At 30.3% G+C, this 7,643-nt stretch overlaps 1 protein-coding gene across 2 annotated transcripts in view; it reads left to right on the top strand.

Annotated features, from left to right (window-relative positions):
• The first annotated feature begins 496 nt into the window (after nt 1-496).
• Nucleotides 497-7,643, top strand: part of LOC119829510 (lachesin-like) — a 53,319-nt gene continuing 46,172 nt past the window's right edge. For both annotated transcript variants that reach the window (XM_038352053.1, XM_038352052.1), the window contains exon 1: nt 497-786. The gene's annotated coding sequence lies outside the window, so the exon portion shown is untranslated. The remainder of the gene's footprint in view (nt 787-7,643) is intronic.

The following is a 7,643-nucleotide window of genomic DNA, read 5'->3' as shown; positions in this document are numbered from 1 at the left end:
TTATGCATGAATAATTCAAGAACAGACCATAGTTCAACACAATGCATCGTGAATATTAGTTTCCAACATAACATGAAATGTTTAAATTAATCAGTGTTGTTAAGTCAATCAGTTGTCAAAAAGTTGTCCAAATGAATTGTAATATAAAGTTCCAAATGTACAATTTAATTTAACCATAGAACAAGATAAGAGCAACAGCACGTGAAATTGCTAAAAGGGGAACAGGAAAATCACACGGTGTAGTTTCGCGGGTCGACTCGCTTCACGAACTACATTACACTTTACATAAAAAACATTGTGTTGAACGACAACGGGGCATCAACTTTCCCAGCGAAGACATAAGCGAAATTGAATTACACATATTGAAAAAGAAATATGTAGCTCCTTGGTAGGCGTGGTTTAGTCCGCGACTCCTCCTACAAAGTGTTTCGCGCATGGATCGCGTCCACATCGCTTCGCTCGAACGTCACTCAGACGCGCTCGCGGCAAACAAACCCAGTGCGAAACAGAACGCGCATCGGACCTGTGTTGCTACCGCAAGCAACTTCGCAACTTCTCAACGTACACTTTTCGTTTGTTTTGTGAAACGAGCTACAGATTAATTTCCAGTGTTTTACTTGGACAAAGTTTATTAAAACTTTACCTCGGTTCTATTTGTGGAATCGGCTACGGTTAATACTAATTCTGTATGGTTTTATGTGAAAAACTCGTTATGTGTTCGGTGAAAAGGACGTAACGTGGCTGTAAATTTTACGTTACATGAACAGTCAGATGATTTTTGAAAAGGTGAGGTCATAGTAGCATTATTTAATGATATCATACAGTTAATTAAATGGTGATTACATCTTAATATATTTCTACGAACTCGTAGCTCGTAGCTAGTGACTCGGAGCGCGTCATTCGAAAGTCTTCTTTATAATTTGATTCAAGGAATTTATAAATAAAAATCGTTCATTTAAACAATAGGAAAGCATATGAACTTTTAATTTAATAATTGTTTTTTCAATAAACCTAAGCAAAAATTAATTAAATATTTAGCATACAGATATGGTATTGTACCTTAGTAGGCAAAAAGAGTTTCAATAAGATTTTATGAAAGGTCATGAATAAAATAAATTCATAAAGATACAAATCTATTTAACTGAGTCCTTACATTGAATGAATTTTTAGTCTAGCAATGAGTCTAGCATTTGTAACTTAAAAGTTTCGCTTGTTTGACTTAAGATGCTCATAATTAAACCTGTAAAGTAGCTTTTGTAACGCAGCTATTGACGGCAAATACTTGATGTCACGTTTATGGGATTTTCATACTACTTACTATAAATATATAGTACCGATATTATGTTATGACATACCAAAAGTTTTCGTAGAATATGTAAAATTACGATTATTAAAATTTTTCCTCGCTTAGAAATCAGTTTATGAGAAAACAGTTACAAATAATCATCGATGTAATTACTATTTTAGGTTATCCACGAAATAAAAACCATTTAAATATTGGAAATAAATTATAAATTAAAATAACACCGACAATAGATGTCGCTACGTACTATATTTATAACATAGTTTAAATCCAAAAACAATCCTTCAAATTGAATTATAGTCGTACGTTTTGATATTATTAATGAAAATATTTATTTCAGTGTGTATAATGTATATGTATGGAGAAGGTATATGAATGAGTTGCACACAAACAAACAATCCATATGAGGTTTATTTCTCTGGAAAACCATTATCTTAATCCATCGTTATCCTCAATCCACGCGAATGAAGTCAAATAGGGGTCAATGGCAGTATTAACTATTAATCTCATATTGTGAGAATACTTTTAAATTAGACATAATAAGAATCTTCTGTCTTTCCTGTTTATATTATTTGTTTATAAGTTACTGCAACACCTTTTGTGAATAGAAATAGAAATAGAATAAATGAATTTATTTTTCTTTTGTTTTAAATTTTGTTCCTCAAATGAAAAATAATTGAGGGTACTAAGAAATAATATAATATAAAGTTTTTAAGTATTTTTATTTTCATTGCCTATTTTGTGACTCCTGAACTGTGAAAACGATACTGATCCGGAAAAATTAGTAATTATTAAGTGTTTATTTAATATTATGTCCACAATCCACAACAAAATCAGTCAATTTACATCTTACAATGTAAATCAAGCTTCTTTGTAATAAAACCTTATCAAACAAATTGACAAAATACTAGTCAAATATATATGGACCTACGTATAATTAATAGTTAGTTCATAAAATTAATAAAAAATATTTTTTCATTCTCCTTCATTATAAAGATTATTAAAATAATTATTAAGTAGTAGGTAGTTATGAATAGATTAATGTGAAGTATATCCATGTGAATGTGAATATCGGGATAAAAAGTTGACTATATTGTATTCCAGTTGTCCAGATGTCTACGTACCATAAATTTCATTGCAATCGGTTCAGTAGTTTTTGTGTGAAAGAGTAACAAACACACACACATCCTTACAAACTTTCGCATTTATAATATTAAGTAGGATAGGAAGTAGGATAGTAGGATCATAAAATTATTGTTTTAATGTTTTTTATATCCTAATAAAAATGATGACAACCTACCAATAATTATAAGTATATTACCAGTTTATTAACATAGACGATGAATAGACTTACCATATGGAATGGAAATGGGAGCATATTAATGTAGTTTAAAGGAAATTGAATCAATAGTCTATAGTTAATGAGAAAATGTTAACAGTTTGAAAGCCAGAGATTGACGTCAGAATAGCATATCTTACAAAATATATATAATATACTTTAATACACTATCAATTAGGCATTTTAGCAGAACAATGCTGCCAGCGGAACAATGTTAATTGACGATACATATGTGAATGTTCTGGATAAAATTCACAAGAATAGAAAGTATACAAATAGATTAAAATGGAGTGGAACGTCCTCGCAAAATAAGCTCTAAATAATATCATTTTATTTAAATTTTTCTACCAAAAAAAAAGGATTGTAATCGAGATAGTTTGCAATTTCATATAATATTTTGTGAAACTTACTCAAATATATAATTAAAATTAAAAAAAAATGTAATTCCAACAATTTTTTTAATATTTATATCTGCTTAAAGATTAATTCCCCGTGTTTGGTTTACCGCGAGTATAATATTTAAATCTATTTAACCTTTTTCAGTCTCTCCGCGACCACGCTAGCTTTTAAGTAGTTTGTAACGTCAAGTTAAATAATATTATGAAAAAATCACGTATAAAATCCGATTATATAAATAAAAATAAAATATTACTTCCTACCAACAAAAACAAAAACGTATAAACTAAATGGTATAACTTCTATGTATTATAAGTTAAAAAAAAAAACCGGTAAAGTGCGAGTCAGACTCGCAGGCGAATGGTTCTGTAGCATTATTGCAAACTCTATGTTGTATAATCTATAAAATTATCAATTACTAATACGAATACAATTAAATTAAGTTTTCAATGAACATACAAACAATGTTTCGAGTTCGCTCTGTTACATTTTAACCCAGTGTTGACGAGCCTGTATTTTTAGAGAGGCCTCTTTCAGAAACAGTGACGTGAAGTAGAGGCACGGGTCACATGATCTTTATAACTTAAAAATATAACTGATATTGTGATATTTATTTTCCCTCAGTCCAATAATATTTCTTTAACTAATTCGTTGCTTTTATAAAGTTTTATTGCTATACAAAATGCAAATTATGGATTTTAGCTCTGGGATTCTCATTGAATTTTTTGTTATTTTAATGAAAGAAGATGTTACGTTAAATATACGATATTTTATATCTTTTAAAAGGAACAAATTATACTCACTTTCTTGGGCACAGATTCTTTACTTATCGTCTAATATAAGTTGGCTAAGTATGTATATGAAGGATTGTGGATTGTATATTTAAATCATAGTTTCTGAAGTCTTAGAACGCACGTGTGTTTCCACTTAAAATCTAATGCAGTATTTCAGGTCAGTTACACTTATAAAACTAATCAGCCATTTTTCATCTTTATATATAGTTTTTAAAAACGGATGCACTTTTATAAGCAGCTTAATTATTATTATCAATGTAAAGTTTACCGATACACGAAGAGATTACTCGGAGATTCACTCGACGATTCCATTTAATATAATCGCGAGATCTATTTACATAGTAAATGAGATTTTAATTTGTATCTGAACTATAGCTCTTTTGCGCGAAATTGCTTTATTATGTTTTTGTTGTGTTGTGTTATTCAGGGATTAAACAGTCTTATTTACAGAATTATTGTACCATGAAAAATTACATTTGGAATATGCGAATAAACAGCTCATTTTAAAAAGCACTTAATTAGGTACAAGTGAACCATTGATTGTCTGTTAAAAATGGATTATTATTCATTGGTCAGTGGGACATCAAAACATACCACATTTTGAGGTAAAAATGCAATTCAGTTGTATATTAAAACTATATTTAATTTGCGGAAAGCACGTACAAACGTAAAATAAACGAGCAGAAGTACGAATAAACATTCGAACGATATATGGGTTGGCACCAAATTATATTTTGTTTTATCTTGAAATATGAAACATTTCTTCTAATAAACTCATTTAACTGTGATTCTATCATCCTACTAATCCTATCCTACTAATATTATAAATGCGAAAGTTTGTAAGGATGTGTGTGTGTGTGTGTGTGTGTGTTTGTTGCTCTTTCACGCAAAAACTACTGAACCGATTGCAATGAAATTTGGTACATTAATAGCTGGACAACTGGAATAAGATAAATAATAAAATATTTTATAGCATTAAACCGTTACAACTCGCAATTATTCATAACAATACATAATATTTGTATAATTGTGTGTATGCATACCATGTACATACTTATAAAAATTTCCTTTAAATTCTGTGTAATATTTATTATGTATTTAAGTAGATGAATTTATTAAAAAACATACCATACATGATCAGTAAACAAATATATCTTTCTATCTTATTAGATGGAGTAAAAACTTAAATAAAAGGGTTCATATTTGCGATGATATTTTGAAAATATTATTTTACTGAATAATCATATTTATTGGTCATAAGGTCTGAAGTACAAAAAACCGTTGTGGAAAATGGATATTTTTTATTTATTTTATAGTAAACAAAGATACACAAATACAGTGTTACAGCACTTAACGCCAGTTTTCTAAAAAGGAGTACTTATTTATAATTAATTGGTACTTTATTTGTAATTAAAGTAGCAATTGTCAGTTAAAAGTGATTTAAAATAAATTAATACGAAGATGAGGACTTTCTGTAACTTTCATTTTATTTTAAATTATACCATGCTAAAATAATCTTAACAGAAATACATCTTTTAGAAATTAAAGAAATATATCTTATGAACGTACAATAAACTGAGTGTCATAATATAAAAGTGCGCTGCAAAAGAGTCAATACATTTTCTAAGTTGTTCATTAAGTTAAAAGCTTCTTGAGAGCCTAACAAGAAGCTTCGTCAGTTTTATAAAAAATGAGGACCAACATAATTCAATATTCCATTCATTTTCTGTATGAGTGTCCGTGTATACGGAAATTTTTAAGCTTTTGGTAGAAAAATACCGCCCTTCGAGGTTATTACGCATTCCTTCATTTAAATTCCCTTTCAACTTTTTATAAATAGGTTAATTAAAATTATGTCATATTTTTGGTGTAATGAAATGTTTGATGGATGGAATTATTTTAAAATCTCTTTAGATCAACGATATTTATATGTGGTATCGTTATTTTTAGCCAAACACAATTTGCCTAGAAATAGATTTACTTAATATTATGCAACAACAATCTATGACTATGACAATTAATGATTTGAAACTTACTTGTTCACATTTGTAGTGCTTGAGGGTATTTGGATATCTACCTCGTGTGAATACGCAATAAGTACCAGGAATAGCCTAGTATAAATAGAATTAGTTAGGTAAAGTGGTGTGTGATTTTGTGTAACTCGAGATATCCGGATGCATTAGAGATCAATCTATACGTAAGTCGCGTCAAACAAATTTTGACCACTACTAACACTATTGACATTAGTAGAACACGAAAACAGACCGGAAAGCAAATCCAGCAAGTGTCCATGGTACGTCATTCAGTGTTTTTTTGTTGCAAAATCGTTCCTTTTATCAAACTATTATTAGAATTCCATGTAAAAAACCAGCACAGTTTTTTTCTATTCGGCTAGGGTTTGGACATGGATTAATAACCTAACCTAACATAACGAATAGGCCTGCGAGACAGGAAAATATTAATAGGGAGTAGTGGCTTTTGGACTCCTCGGGCATAGATGAAATCTGTGTGAACAAGTTTGTACCTATATAACACAAACGAACGCTTGTATTTTCGTTCAAATCAAATATTATAATGTTCGTATATTGTTTATTTTCCCAAAATGACGCCGGTGCATAAGAGAAAAAAAAAACTCAAAGTAGGTAGGAGATTTATTGACCTTTTACGCAATAAATTCGCGTACCAAGTAACCTAAACACAACCTAAAGTCTAAACAAAGCTGAAATCGTTATCACTTAAAATATACGAACAATACAGTGATTTATATGATTTTTATTAGGTTATCCCTTATCTTAATAGTGTGTAAATTACAGCTAAGTGGATTTGCAGGTAAGTGAGGTTACGTTTCCTGAACGGTGAGTAATTTAAAGACGGTAGCCTGATATCTGCTGACGCATCCATTACCTTCCAACAAAGGGTTAGAAACAGCTCGTAAATTATAAGAATGAATACGTTGATTTACAATAAGGCGGAATATTTCCTATATATTTTGAGAAAAAAGGGAAAAATGTTTTTTAAAAACAACAATTTTGTATTTTCATGAGATATGGATCAAGATAAGGTAGATTATTAAAGACTATTTTATTCAAATAATCAATTTACACTCAAATAATGTGTACTGTTTTTTTGTGTTCGATTTTACGCGAGCATTATACATTTCATTTTACATCAAAAGCAGTGGTAGCTCAGTTGCGAGAACCACGGACTTCAAAATCAATAAGTTGGGGTTCGAGACCGTGCCGACCGAGCGTGCAGGAAATAAATTGATTTTTCAATTTATATGCGCTTGATGACAACATCACCACTGCTAAAAACTGTGAAGGAAAACATCGTGACGAAACCGGCATGTCCAAGAATCAAAAAGTTCGAAAGCATGTGATATCTGCCAACCCGTACTTGGTCAGCGTGGTGGTTTATGGCCTGAACCCTCATAGGAGGCCTATGTTCCAGCATTGGGAACATGTATGGGCTGATGATGATGATGACGATGATTATACATTTAGAAATTAAAGACTTCGGATTTTAAACTAAGATTAGTCTCCCCGTGATCACGCTCGCTGTAAAGTGTTCGAAACGTCGGGTTTATAATACAATGAATAAATCGCGTTTAAAATCCGTTTAAAAGTCTTTAATTTCTGAATGTATTATTTTAATTGTAACAGGTCATTTACTTTTATAATAGTTTTAGTCAATCTTAAACAACATACAATTACACAATATAGATATACATTCTGAGTTTTCCTTGACTTAGCAAAGGCCTTTGATACGGTTTCCATACCCACTCTTGTTGAGAAGTTAGAGCACGTAGGTA

The sequence above is a fragment of the Zerene cesonia genome, chromosome 10, assembly GCF_012273895.1.
Source record: "Zerene cesonia ecotype Mississippi chromosome 10, Zerene_cesonia_1.1, whole genome shotgun sequence".
NCBI lineage: Eukaryota > Metazoa > Arthropoda > Insecta > Lepidoptera > Pieridae > Zerene > Zerene cesonia.
Note: the sequence above shows the minus strand (reverse complement) of the source record. Positions and strands in the feature narration are given on the sequence as shown.